The sequence below is a fragment of the Dermacentor silvarum genome, chromosome 1 (assembly GCF_013339745.2).
Source record: "Dermacentor silvarum isolate Dsil-2018 chromosome 1, BIME_Dsil_1.4, whole genome shotgun sequence".
Taxonomy (NCBI): Eukaryota; Metazoa; Arthropoda; class Arachnida; order Ixodida; family Ixodidae; genus Dermacentor; species Dermacentor silvarum.
In genome coordinates this window covers 358,688,934-358,703,059 of record NC_051154.1, presented here as the reverse complement: position 1 = coordinate 358,703,059, position 14,126 = coordinate 358,688,934, and the positions used below count along the sequence as shown (strand labels likewise).

The window sequence follows — 14,126 nt, the reverse complement described above, 5'->3', positions numbered from 1 at the left end:
TTACGATGGAACAAGCATGTTAACTATATTGTAAATAAGGCAGCATCAGTTTTGGGATTCTTGCGGCGCAATTTTAGTCATTTACCGAGTAACTTAAAAACGCAGCTGTATTTCAGTCATGTACGTTCAATACTTGAATATGGATATGTTTGTTGGGACCCACACACATCTGAGCTTATAAATAAATTAGAAAAAATTCAGAATAGGGCAGTTAGATTTGTTCTTGGTAACTATAGTCGGCAGCTTAGCATGACAGCCCAGCTAGCACAAAAGCGATAGAAAACTGCTTCCATACCGATTCGCCAAGACTAAATGAACGTCTGAAAGACGCACTAAAAAATCCGTGCAGTCCGTTTAGAAGGTGATAAACGGTCGTATATCGTTGCTAATGTCCGGCGGATATGACTATTGCAAGAAGTTCTAGAATCCTGCTTAAAGTAGTTTCGAAAAATCCTGTCTTGAAATGGGATTTTGTAAGACCATTAGAAGCATTTAAAAAATACAGATTGAATCCTGCTACAATCAGGATTTTGACATCCGTTTTTTTTCACCCTCCCCTCTAGCGCCCCCCTCGTCTCCCTTTCCTTCCCTCTCCCCATGCCCCTGCGGCGTTTCGCCGGCCGGCGGCATGCAGGTTTGCGCTTGTGCAATACACGAAACACATACAGCAATAACATGTTTTATTGCAAAAAGTAAACACGACTAGACAAGCTAGCAATCAACATTAAATATGAGTGCCTCCGGGTAACGTCCATTACAGGTATCGACCTTGATAAACCTGGTTTCGAACAGGCTGCTGGGCTGTAGCTCCTTAATTCAGCAGGTCTTCTTACTGCAAAAACATTAGGCATGTGTAAAACGTATATTAATTGAAGCACACTTTTCTTAGTGAACGTATAGTTTTTCAATGCATCGGCAATAAGCACTGCAATATATCTTGGCAATGGGCAGCACTACAATATATTGGTCCAAGCACACAGTTTTCGAGCATTCCACCTTTATTAACATGGTTCTAACATTAACCGATCACAAATGAAATTCCCTTCTGTTGCCTTGAAGACATACTTTACATCTAACTGAAGGTGTTGCATGTACAATCGCCAACCAGTGTAAGTGTCGGCTATTTTGCTAGCTTTCAGGAACCTGTTGTCTTGACTAGTTGGCGACTGGTAGATGACAGCAGCCTCCTAAACACGTGCGAAGTAGGTGCCAATTAGCATTCAAAGAAAGGAATAGATAATGCATTTCTGATAATGTTGTACGAGAAAAGAGGTAAGTGTGGCTCTGCAAAGGCACAGCTTCAGCGTGACAGCATTGTTACACCACCGCAATTTTATTTGCCACAGATGACATAGCCAACTCAGAAATGGCGCAGGCTTGAGCATATACCTAAACACCAGTCTATCAAACACATCGCATACTTCAAATTGAGCAAATATATTGCGATTCCTTAAAAAATAAAAGACAGCAGACGAGTGCAACCTTAAGTAACAGCGACTATTTGCAGAACGGCTGCTTCAAGCATATACAGTAAGAACTTCAGTTGCTGTAATTAAACCATTAAAATGTTGCACGCCTATGACTTGCCTGTTTGAAAACCTCCACACAATAACATTGCCAAGCACTTGTAAAGAATTTTTTTTACAAAAACAGTGAGTCATCCACACACAAGGTGGGAACATAAGCCGTAATTTTCCACCCAGTTTCACTAACTTTGACCTTGGTGACATAATTATAGTTACGCAATGGGTTAAAGGTTAAGCTCGTGCAGTTTATATATCAATTATGATCTAGAGTGCTTGCATATGCAATTTATTGCTTACACCGAAATGAGCCCACACACTAAAACCCACACATGGCGCGCGGCGACGATTTCATCGCCGTTGCACTTTATACGGATTATCACGGCGACGACGACGGCGGCAAAAATGCGCTTGGAGTGCCCATATAATTTCTATCGCAATAAAAGAAAAAGAACCGCGGCGTAAATTTCTCTCTCTTAAATGGCATGGTCGCCGTTACGTCGTCGCGCCGTAACACGCGTGTTCGAGTCGATGTCTCAACGCTGCGGTTGCGACGCACAGGAGCTACGACGGAGGCCCAGTCCCGCCAACGAAACTGCTCACAACCGGCCAACGCTCGCTTCAACGGCAGGAAAAGAAAGGGAGAGGGTTAAGCTGGCGCCGGGCCGGCGGCGGGCGCGCACGGAGACAGTCGAAGGTGGGGGAGCTACGAGGGAGTTGAGAGGGAGAGTGGGGGGAGCCACCGAAGCGACGGGGTCACCTCTGCTCAGCCAAATCCGCTTCCCTGACGCCCTCCTCCCTCACCTTTGACGTGTCCGCGCGCGCCCGGCGCCGCCGTGCTGGCGCCGCCCGCTCCCTACAGCATCGTTTTCTGCGAGCGCGTTGCTCGACGTGGGCAGTCTCGTGGCCCCTACTCGTAATCTGCTTGCGCGCCGTGATATCTAACGACTCCATTCGTACGTCGTGCTGTGGTGCACGAATACTTCAGAAATAAGTCTTTCCTTTAATTAGAACAAACTTTCGGGCTCCTTCGAGTTCGAATTATCGAGATACGACTGTATATGTATCACGCTGAAAATTTAATTCGTACGACTTTAATATGAAATAACAGTTACCTGGGTTCTTGGAGTTCAGGAGTTTCGTGGTGGCCCTTTGGGCGGCGGCGTTTTCGTCTGCCCATTTGGCACCTGTAGAGGGTACATGATCGGTGTCTTCACCCTCACGCGCCTTCTCTCTTGCACGTAGGTATGTGCCTGTATAGTAAGTTACAAAAAAACTCTTTATTGTTATGCTGATAAACTCGGAGTATCTATGTTTATAATGTAACAGCAGTGCCTATTACAACTGTATATTGGAATTTTTCTTTTTTAACAGAATTTTGTTACTGCACAGACTTGCAAAAAGAAAACGCCAGTGCGACCTCAAAATTTATTTGTTGCATGACTGAAGCCAAAAAATGTTAGGTATCCTAAAAAAAGATGCTGTAAATAGCTACACTGTCAGGATTATGTTATAAAAAAAAAGGCAACAGTGCACGACATGCAGGGTGTTTCATTTAACTTTAGCCAAACTTTAAAAATATGCAAGTGCCACGTACCAGGACAGAACCAAGGTAATGTTGGAGATACTCAGATTATTTTTTGCATTCCGCCTAGTTAGATAATTAGTTCTAATTAATTAATTAACTTCTCAATTACTATAGTTAGATCAAAAGTGTCAATGAGAAGATTGTAAAGCAACATGAGAAACCCCTGATACCGCTTTCTGTTTCTCAATATGAGCTACATAAAGTGTTTTTACAAGTGTGAAAGGTGCCTGCCAATACACGCAAACTGCCTCGAGCGGCCAGTCGTTCGGCAGTTTTGCGTGTATTCGCGGGCACCTTTCACGCTCGGAAAAACACACGAGTGATCTCGCACAAGAGCGTTGACGGAAGAACGCTGTGGCTACGCGAAGATCGTAGCACGTCTAATCATTCTGCGCCAAACGGGAATGTCATCGTCTTCCTAACGATCAATGGTCAACGAAACGTCGCAGAGGTAATTTTAGACAGCTTTGGCAAACCTGAATACGCATACAATAAAAGAAACGTACGCAGACGTAAACATGCCTCTTAAACAATATTAGAGATTGCAGTTAAAATCAAGGCGCTTTCATTGACAAACTTCATTACCGCCTAAAACTTCCACCTAAAACTCCCGCCTGAAAACCGTAAATAATTAAACACGACAGGTGTCAAAGTGGCCGTGACTACTTACGTGAGCAAAGAAGATGTGGAAGGCAGTCTGGCGCTCCGCAGTTCATGAACGAATACGCGTCAGGAACTTAACGGCTGGTCCTGACAAAAATAACGGTCAATGTAACGGCGGGTTCAAAAGTTACGCAATCTGGAGGGAAGCTGCGCGGAGAGCGCAGTCCGCTTGGCTGCTCAGACTGCGTCGGCGCAAGCGATGACGCCGATGAGCTGTCGCGCCACTCCTCGCTTTGTCAGGTAGCCGCTATGACACGTCACGGCGCTGCATCCTCTTGCGACACACGCTGCTGCAATGCAGAAAAATACTCAGTGTGGCTTCGTACTCGGTACCTGAAGCACAGAAATGCTAGCTAATTTAACTAAGAAAATACAAAATGCGGCTGCTACCATAATACTAGCGCCACCTTACAAAGATAATTTGAAATAACAAAAGTCGAACTTTTTAATGCCTCATTCTTGGCACTTTGCGGTAGGTAGGTAGGTTCCTAACTCGCTTTATAATACAAACAAGTGATGTGCAACCTATAATGGAATCGAACTTCTGCCGTGGGTCACAGCAGCCGGTTCTCTAGCAACTAGACTACGGTGTCTTTTTCTTCCTTTCGGTCAAAGTAAAACAGATTAACCAAACAGACAAAACGAAAACTGCGACAAACAATATCAAAACATTTTACAGTTTGAACCGTCAGTCCAACTTGGCTGACATTGTCATTTAACATTCTCTGAGCGTTGTCAAGGGATCTACCCTCGACAGCCACTCAGGAACACAGCAATCATGCGTTCTAAATTTTCCTTCACAGAAAAATGGCAATATTCGCCAGGAGGGACAGATCGCGTTGAAGTGTATCGAGGACTGTTCAACAATGTCCTCGCGTCGATGACAAATCAACGTCGAAAGTGGTGCTTAGTTTCCGGAGAAGTTCAGAAACTGGGACAAGCGGAATTCGGTGACTTGTAACCCATCATAGCCATCCTTGAAATTCCACACATTTACGTGGACAAAGACTTGCCTGATTTTCTGCAGATGATGATGCATAGTCCGAAGAACCTCCATTTTCGATGCCCGCGCTCATAGGAGGGTCGTTTTGTGGAACAAAATATTATCTAGAAATGTCTTGCGTGTGTGCTTCTGCATTTTCTCCTTTCAAGGCAAGGTCACTTTCGTGAAAACTGTCCTCGGATTGAGCATCCTCATGTGGCGAGGATACTTCACTAGAAGCATGGTTACTACTTTCATTAACCTACCATGACACTTATTGGACGGTACTCGTGGCAACACGACTGGCAGATATCGGTTCGTCATTAACTCTACGCCTCTTCTGACGGTCTGAAAGGTCAGCGTAACTTTTCTTCTTTATTGTGGACTTCATTATGAGCATAAAGAGCAAGCAGCTGCCCCTTCAGTGCTCACTCACCACAATGCAAACACCCGCGCCAGGGTTGATTGCACTCTCTTCTAACAGGGCGAAGCAAAAACAAAAACCAATGTCCGTTTTTCCCGCCAAAAAGCGGAAGAAAACAACAACAAAAAAATCAATAATTGTAGGCCGCTAGAACAAGCGATTTTAAACGTCTTCTAAAATCCGCCTTATAGAAAGATTTTTCCATCCCAATTGAATCCTTCTCGATGTTGACTTCTTCAATCTGGATTTTTGACGGTCAAGGCGAAATATCCATGAATAAGAATGATTATATCTCTTTTGTGCTAGCTGGGAGAAAGCAAACAAACTTAAATGGCAAGAGCTGAAGGATCGTAGAAGGCATATCAGATTAAAATTTTTCCACAATATTTATTATTCTAAAACGGGCACAAACCGCGTAGTATATATCCAGGCACCACACTACATATCTAAGCGACTGGACCACTGTTTGAAGGTCAGGGAATTTTCTTGTAGGGGTGACGTTTTCCGTTATTCTTTTTTTTGTTAGAACTGTTCTAGATTGGAACTGTTTGCCATCGCGCATTGTTACATCACAGAAAATGATGCTTTCTTCCACACATTGTAATTATTTGTTCATGTATTTAGTTAAGTTTGTAACCTCCCTGCTGTAATGCCCTACGGGGGATGCAGGTAACTAATAAATAAATGGTGATATTTTGTATTTATGGCTTTTTTTGTGCTAGACATTGCCTTTCTTTGTATTATTGTCCATTCCTTATTGTTTGTATAATCATCATTGCATATTTTATTTTAAATCGTTTATTCCAGCCGAGCTCGAGCTACGATGAAGAACAAGCTGTACGGCTGATGATAAATACAAATGAGGAATTTGTAGTGTCGCTCTCTCGTGTCTCTGTTTTTTTTTCCAATGAATCACCAACATGCCCAAGCTTCCACGCTATGAGGAATTTGTACAAGTGATGTGTACAAATGAAGAAGAGTCAGTCATGGGTCGCGTTCACACATTGTATATTTTATTTATTTTTTATCGTGACTTCATCTGGTTGTAGGAATGAGGGAAGTTCCTTCTTCTGTGTCATCTCGCTCCGTGGTTTGAGCCTATGAATAGAGGTCATCCTCCAAGTTATTCATCCATTAGCTCTGTTGGAGGTGCCAGCTGTCGCCTGCTTGGTGGTGAAGGTTTGCTCAGAGGGCTTTGAAAGTTTGTGAGAATAGCAGCCACAGTCCAGATCTGATTGATTATGGGAGCCAGAGTGAGTGGGATCGGACGATCAAATATATGGAATGATTTGATTCTCCTTATTCTCCTTTCTACATGGATCCTCAATGAAGCAATCTCCTTAGTTTCCCTTACTTGTTGTTCAGAGAGGGCATTCCTGTGCAGAAATGGTGGAATGTTTAGCTTGACATTTTTTCTTGCCAAAAGGTCCTCAATCAAGAACCCCTTGTCTGCCATGACGGAATCATTTCCATCAAACTTGAGGTCGAGAAATCCACTTTTCAGTACGGCCTCCCTGTCCGAGATAGAACCTGTGTAGAGCTCTGACACAAAGGTAACTAAGCCATTTGGTGAAACACCAATGAGGCCTTTAAAGGTATTTGAAGACTTATAAGCAGAGTAGGAGCTCGATTGGAGAGACAGTGAGGAGGGCACCTCACACTTTATCTCAGTTGCATCCAAAATAACCCTTGTTGTTGAATACGCACTGAATGCTGCAGGCAATGTTGCGTCTATTACAGCTCTTGATGCCCAGAGTGGTAATTTGCAGAGTCTTATGTACATGAAGTTAATCCATGACACACATATGCGTGACACTGTTGATTGAGTGATGCCAAATCTGTGTGCCAGGTCATGCTCGAAGAGGCCAAGACGAAGCCTCACAAGTACGAGGAACAGCTCATTCTCCACTGTCAGCTTCCGCCGTCGGCCCCCGCTAGCTTTGATGCCAGCATTCCTCAAAACGTTACTCCCATTCTTTCCAGGATTGATGTAAGCCATCAATGCCAGGAAGTGCCGGTATGTTGGCATTCCTGTGTAGGCAAGCAAGTCCTCATTTGAGTGTTTAAAATGCTCAACGCAAAAGCTTGTTAAACTTTCTGTCTCTTCAAGACGTGTAGTGAGGCGGTGATTTTCTTGGAGAGAGAGGTGCATCTCTGTCTTCGTTTGGAGCAGCTGCTCCTGGAGGACTTCACATTCATATTTAAGTCTGTCTATTTCATTGCCCTGTGTGGCAACCACACCCTCAAGACGTTCCACTTCACTGACAGGCTCGCCACCACCTAATGAAGGGACTGTACCAGCAGCAGGTGAACAACTGGTGGTGTCTCCCTCTGTTTCAGGTGTGTCGGACCCTACAGCTGCTGCAGACGATCGATCAGTAGACTGGTCATCAAAAAATCTTGCTTCACTGTCTTCTACAGTCGATGCTTGAGCAGTAGCTTGATCTGGAATCTGATGTGCTGATCTGGAATCTGATGTTCGCTTCTTCGGTGGCTTGCGAAGCTGCTGCATTTTGCCAAAGCTGAACACACTGGGGCAGGCTGTTTGTCGCAGCAAGTTGTTGCCACAGGATACACTGGGAATAAAGTCTGATGGTAGGAAATGCCTTGAACACACTTTTGTGCATTTTGTCACGTTGAAGAATTTCCCTTCATCGCGCTTGATGGCGATGATCCACTTTTTGTATAATGTGGCATCTCTTGGGAAGCGATGATACGAAACCTGCAAGTTTCAAGAGATAAACATGAAGTTAAAACCTGCATCAACAAAACATTAATAACCCGTATGTGCAATACATGAATGTTGTGACCTGCGGGTGATATTTAAAAATACTTCGCTTGATAATAAATCTACCACAACCGTGCAAGCGTTTGTTACCGGGCTGTTGTGGTCGATATGCATATCTGTCATGCGGACCCTTTCGATCGCGATTCTTCTCGATACAGATTAAACAAATTGCGATCGGCCGCGATCGTGTGGTGCGCTAGAACTCGGCAAACTCGATGCAGTTAGTTGTACCATATAAGAGTGATCATTGATCACGATCGTAAATGCCCGCGTGACACCCGCGCGAGAACGTGCGTCCGTCGCTTTATCCGCACTATCCGGCATCTCTATCGCGGCGCGAGGGTTGGTCTGTACCCGAGAAAATCTCGACGTTAATGGCCTTGAGCCCAAGGGCTTACAAGAGCGAGCGCCAGGTACCCTAATATTTACAGCCTCTGCACATCCACAACATCTGAATTTGCTCTAACGACAAGGCTGCTGTCATGACCGTCGGACAAAAAAAAAAAAAAAGTGGGTCGTACGGGGTTGACGCAAAAAGGAAAGGCCGCCTTTCGAAACTTTCACTAACATCGGGAAAGTACAACACGTTACTTCTCTAACTGTTCTTATAATTTATTGGTAACTAGAGGTTATTTCTCTTTTTTTTTTCAACGGACGACTGTTAATACGGGTACGTCCGATGTGTACGGATTAACACGGGTGTGAAACAATAACCACGCACCTTGTTCCCGTCTGGATCCTTCGGTCCACGCTGCTTACACCAGGGGACACAGCAGTGCGTCCGCATTTTAGCTATACGGTGAGGGTCGATCTGGGGCTTGTGAATCCGTGCGGGTAGTGCGGGCCTTGCGCCGTCCGCTCGCTTCCTCGCCGCAACCAAGATGGCGGACCTAACTCTCAACTTGTGCACGAGATGGCGCCGCGCATTTCGCATATTGTCTATTATGTCCCAAACTTGTAAACAACACGAACTAGCTTAATTGTCTTCAAGAACGGGATTGGCCGCCAAATCTAGCTCACGGCTGTTCTCAGTAAAAACAAGCTTTCCTGCGATCGTACCGGCGTGGAGTCTCTTCTGAGTGTAGTTTGCTCTCCGGAATCCTGGATAGGATACGCCAGCGAATGGAATCATTTTCCAATGTTGAATTTTTTTTTGTGAGGTTCATGTCAGATGTTTTACTTGTTTCTACTTATATTCAGATATAGTATCGGCCCTAAATGCATGTCAAACAATTGTTATCTCCTCGGTTGGTTCCTTGCTACAGGTACGTGCCTTATATTTAGTTGATAAAGAACATGAGTAGGTGGCCAAGGCGACATGAACCAGGTCACGGTGGTTTGTCTTATTGCGATAGTAATTACATGGGCACTCCAGAGCGGATTTATGCCATCGGCGTCGCTTTCGCCGTCGTTGACGCCGTGACGTTCCGTATGACGTCAACGGCGATGAAATCGTCGCCGCGCGCCGTATGCTGTATGTGCGAGTGAAAGGGAGCGAGGGACGCGCGCTGTTAGCGGGAGTAAACGCCCAGCGGAGAGAAAACGCCCGTTCAGCGCCGTGCTCCCTGAAGGGCTGCATAATTAAGCGTCTCTTTCCTCCTTTACCTTCACTATATATAGAGAGCAAACGAGACTTCTTCCGTCGTGCGAATGGCCGTGGGGGGGGGGGGGGGGGCGACATTTAGCTGCGGCACCAAATGCCTATTAATATATAAACGTTGCGAGGCGAGAACGTGGTAAAGACTTCATCGCTGCTCGACGAGTGTCCCGTTCTGATCTCGCCGAAAACGTCTGAGACGCCCGCAGAGGCACCGGCAACATTGACCAGCGCCGCGCGCGTTCGGTGCGAACGCGGGAAAAACGCCGACGACGTCGACAACAGTTCTGCGCGTTGCTAGTGATGCTGCATGTCCAAGTTTTTATAGCTGATAAATATACTATCCTTACTCCGTATAGCTCTCTACTAATTTGCTATCGCAATTGATGCTTCGCCTTTCGGGTGAAACTGCGACATTTTTAAGTAAATGGCCGACACTCTTGCACTTACATCCCTACATGGACCAATCATGTATGTTCTGCCGACTTCTGTTTATATCAGTGCGGCTGGATTTAGAAAACTATCTCTTTTAATATACGGTGCAGAACAGACATTCCAAACAACAGACTTAAACCATTCACTTTTCCCTTGGGACCATCAATGGAGCCCTCCACTACGGCATGCCTCATAATCAGAAGTGGTTTTGGCACGCAAAACTCAAGAAAGGAGAAGAAGAAGGTGTCCCACGCGTAAATTGCAAATCTCCCTCACAAAACTACGATGCCGTATTCCACCCCTCGATTTTCATCTAGACAGGTCTGGTCATACGCTGTCCCCTCTAGGTAATTTCTGCAAACAACCTGAAACCATTATTAATATTTTCTTAGCCTGCAACCGATTCGCAATCCAGAGAAAGAAATAATTCCAAATTTGAATACGAAAATTAGGTCTTGCTATAACCACTGAAAACATTATCCCCTTTTGGGAATCTACATTGGGTTTTAGCCACAGGTGCGGATGCAGGGCCGTATGCGAGTAGCTCGGTGACACAAATAGAATCCCTAGTTAATTTACTGATTTATTATTTCTTTTTGTACAATATGCCAATTTACGTTAATTTACCGATTTAATAATTATGAATTGACAAGATTCCGAATACATCGATAAAAAAATGTCTCTAACATCAGTTTTTGCATTGGATAATTTAAGCTGTTACCTCGCAATACTTTTTCCGTCCGCCCCACCCATTTAACCGTTGGCTTCTTGACCAATCCCCCGTAGTGGGTATGCGCCATGGTATGTATAGGAAGGAAGCAAGCAAGCAAGAACGACGCGTCTTATAGATATGTGTGTGGTCAAGCCTCCTTGTGAGTATGCATAATGTTTTAAGGACTACAATTTAATATTGGCCAGCAAGGGTCCCTTAATCCACACCAAAGTATACGTACTCAATTCTTTTAACTCTGTCCCCATCTATACATGGTCGTCTCGGGTAAAAATAGAAGCTGTGATTTTGTGGTAAGAAACCGAACCCCAAAGCCGCTGAGGCCATGCTGCGGTGCTTAAGCAACAAACATTCCCATTCCAAAAAGGCCTACTAGTAGCTGCAAGCATATCTTTATTCGAGAACTTCGATCCTCTTTCTTGTTCAGAAGCACGCAGACGACTGGCGAGAGTCTACGATTTTTGTCCTCATGGCAAGGCGCCGTCTTGCTCTGGATCCGGCGTTTCGGTCATGATGGCGTCATGCTCGAGTGCGTCGACGACCTTTCGTGGAACCTTTGCAATGTCCCTGAGCACCAGTCCGCTCGTGATGAAGCATCTGCTGCGTGGAGACACCTCGCGGCCCTCGGGCCATGTTGCTCTTCACCGCCGGGAACTCTTGTGGCCGTCTGCATGGGCGCCTGCATCTCTTGTGAGGTCCCGGATGCGGATGCATCCGAGCTGGTCTTCTCCTTTCTCGCAGACCCCTCGGCAGGCCGGGCGATTTTCATGTCGCTTCTCAAAGGCTCACGTGCTTGATGTTTCTGTGAATGTCCCTTTATGAGTAAGCCTTATGAACGGGATTGGCTGCGGTATCGAAAACCTAAAATATACGTTATATAAGTGACAAAACATCACGTCTACAAAAATCACATAAAACGAAAAAAATATAAATAACATCGATTGCTCAATAAAGAAATTTATAGATGGCGTCCCATTCATTTTTCGCAATACGTATAAAAGAAAACGACACATCCAAGCATAGCCGGCACTCTAAGGGCATTTCCAGAAAGTTGGTATTGAAATGCTGTTTCTGTCCCCTTTTAGCATTATCTGCAGTATTCTCGACCAATCATCTTTTCTTCGTGGCTATGATTCGTTATATGTTGCAGATTAAATGACAATACCCCAAGCCAGAAATCAACAAGCAAAGTTGCGCAGTGATAGGAGTACTCCTCTGTTTTGGCCACAAGTAGCCGCTGAAAAAGCCGTCAGCTAGTAATTTGAAGTAATATTTACTTTAGCATTGCGTTTACCCGATTTTATTCTAATAAACCAGAGGCTTCAATTCACACTAACACCAGACACATTTTATGTCTGCTCAGGCACGGATCCTCTGAAGAAGAGTCACCTTAGCAACACATATATGTTGACTAATTCTCCTGTATGGGTACATGCAAATTACTTCAGGGACATTATCATCATCGCATTTCCTAGGATGTGATCGACGCGCCTGAGTAGAAGCAAACGAAAAATGCACCATGGAGCTGTCTCGTGCATGCGCGCCCTCCGCCATTTGTGAGCAGCAACTAGGTTTCTTCGTTGGGCAGCGCTTCACTTGAAAATCCGGCGACGTTTTCGGACAAGCTAACCAGGAAGTCCAACTTTACGGCTGAGCTACTGTCAGCGCCGTGCGGTACTGTTGCGACTGCTCGTGTCAATCATGATGCAACGGCGTCAGTCTGATGGCAGGGCTCTGCACCCGGAATGGAAGACGACTGGCCACGGATCTCAGGACGCTGCGCGACAGGTGCGGCCACGCTCAGAGATCAGCAACAGTGCCCGCGCGCGGCTTCTCTCGCCCTCGATGTGCTCGTGGATGCACGAAACACGGCGGGCATCTGGGCTTCTTTACTGCTGGTATCGGCCACGTTAACGGGACGACTGAAAGGTAAATATTCGTACATATTCTGTTACCGAAACGAAAGCGTTCCTGACAGAGAAAGTTGGAAAGGTAGCCTGCAAATGCAGTGCTCTGTCGAGAGCTCGCGCTCATCTCTGTGTCCCCTTGCACTAAAGTTTTCGGGAATCTTTGCTAGAGCAATATTAGGACTATTTGAGTACTTCTTTTCATTTTGTGGTAACCCGCATGATGTGTGTGCACTGCTTATGGGGGCTCCTGGAACTGGTTCGTGGGCAAGTTGAGGCTTTACCTACATGCATTTAGGGCCCTGCAAAAACACAAAGGCAAAAAGAAGACATGGGACGCTGCACCTGTACCGTGCTGGTGTGTTGTTTTTGTAGTGGCCTTATCGCACTGCGTGTGGTGCTTTTAAAAACCAGCGGAGCAAGCAGCGGCTTTTTGTTTGCAAGTGGCTTTTGCTATTGTCAGGTTGCCTTCGGCAATAAAACCTCTAAAATAATAACGGGCTGACATATGCTGTCGATAAAAATCGCAGCGTAATGACAGTTTTGGTAATACGTACGTAGGAGTGAAATGCACATTATACCATTATACAAGCACTTTGTTTAGCCTGTAACAAAAAATGATTAAAAAGGTTATTTGATTTCCTGTTATATTCCTGCAAATTACGTACTAAGTATTGAAACTCATAATAGGACTGGAAAGTAATAAAGCGGAGAACAAATACACACTCAAAAAATCTTTAGGAAGGATGACACAGCGATTCTGATTAATTGTGAAATCATTATATTTCAGCGGAGAGCACCACAGGATAGGCAGCAATTATCATTCCCGTCACGGATCGGATGGGGTAGCCACGGCGTCGATTCTCGCTCTAGCTCTCTTGTCCAAGCTGATGGTTCACAAGAGACGTAGCGAGCTCGCAGCTGGTGCAGCGGGTTGGGACCCCAGGCGAAGCCTCCAACCAGACCTGGGTTGTCGAGGCCTCCACCCCCCGCCTGACCGTCGCAGGACCACTGCGCAGTCGTAGCCACCTTTCCCGAGGTGGAGCTTGGTGAAAGGCCGATGTGGCTCGCGTTGAGCGCAGCCACAGCTTGTGCGTGCAGTGCTTCGCGCGCGGCGACGACAAACCCGCCGTCGTCGCCTTCCACGCGCTGCTCCGTTCCGCGCCTAGCACCACCGTCGCTTCTATCGACTTGAACTTGCGTCGTTATTTTTTCCTGTACAGTCGTCCATGAACTCGTACGCAGCTTGGCCTTTATTAGCGGGTGATGTTATTTTATTGCGATAGCAATTATATGGACACTCAAAAGCAGATTTCTGCCGTCGGCGTCGCCGTCGCCGTCGGCGTCGCCGTCGCCGTCGCCGTCGCCGTGAGGTTCCGTATGACGTCATTGGAGATGAAATCGTCGCCGCGCGCCGAACGCTGTATGTGCGAGTGAAAGTCTTTTCACGTGACGCACGGCTGAGAACGCGTTCTGCGCCGTCTTTATT

The 14,126-nt window shown here is 45.8% G+C and overlaps 1 long non-coding RNA gene across 1 annotated transcript; it reads right to left on the bottom strand.

The window, feature by feature from the left end:
• Positions 1-697: 697 nt before the first annotated feature.
• LOC125942776 (uncharacterized) lies at positions 698-4,347 on the bottom strand. The gene is made up of 3 exons (XR_007465348.1): positions 3,782-4,347; positions 2,639-2,776; positions 698-832 (listed from the first exon to the last, which is right to left on the bottom strand). It is a non-coding gene; the product is annotated as an uncharacterized LOC125942776 (long non-coding RNA).
• Positions 4,348-14,126: the final 9,779 nt, after the last annotated feature.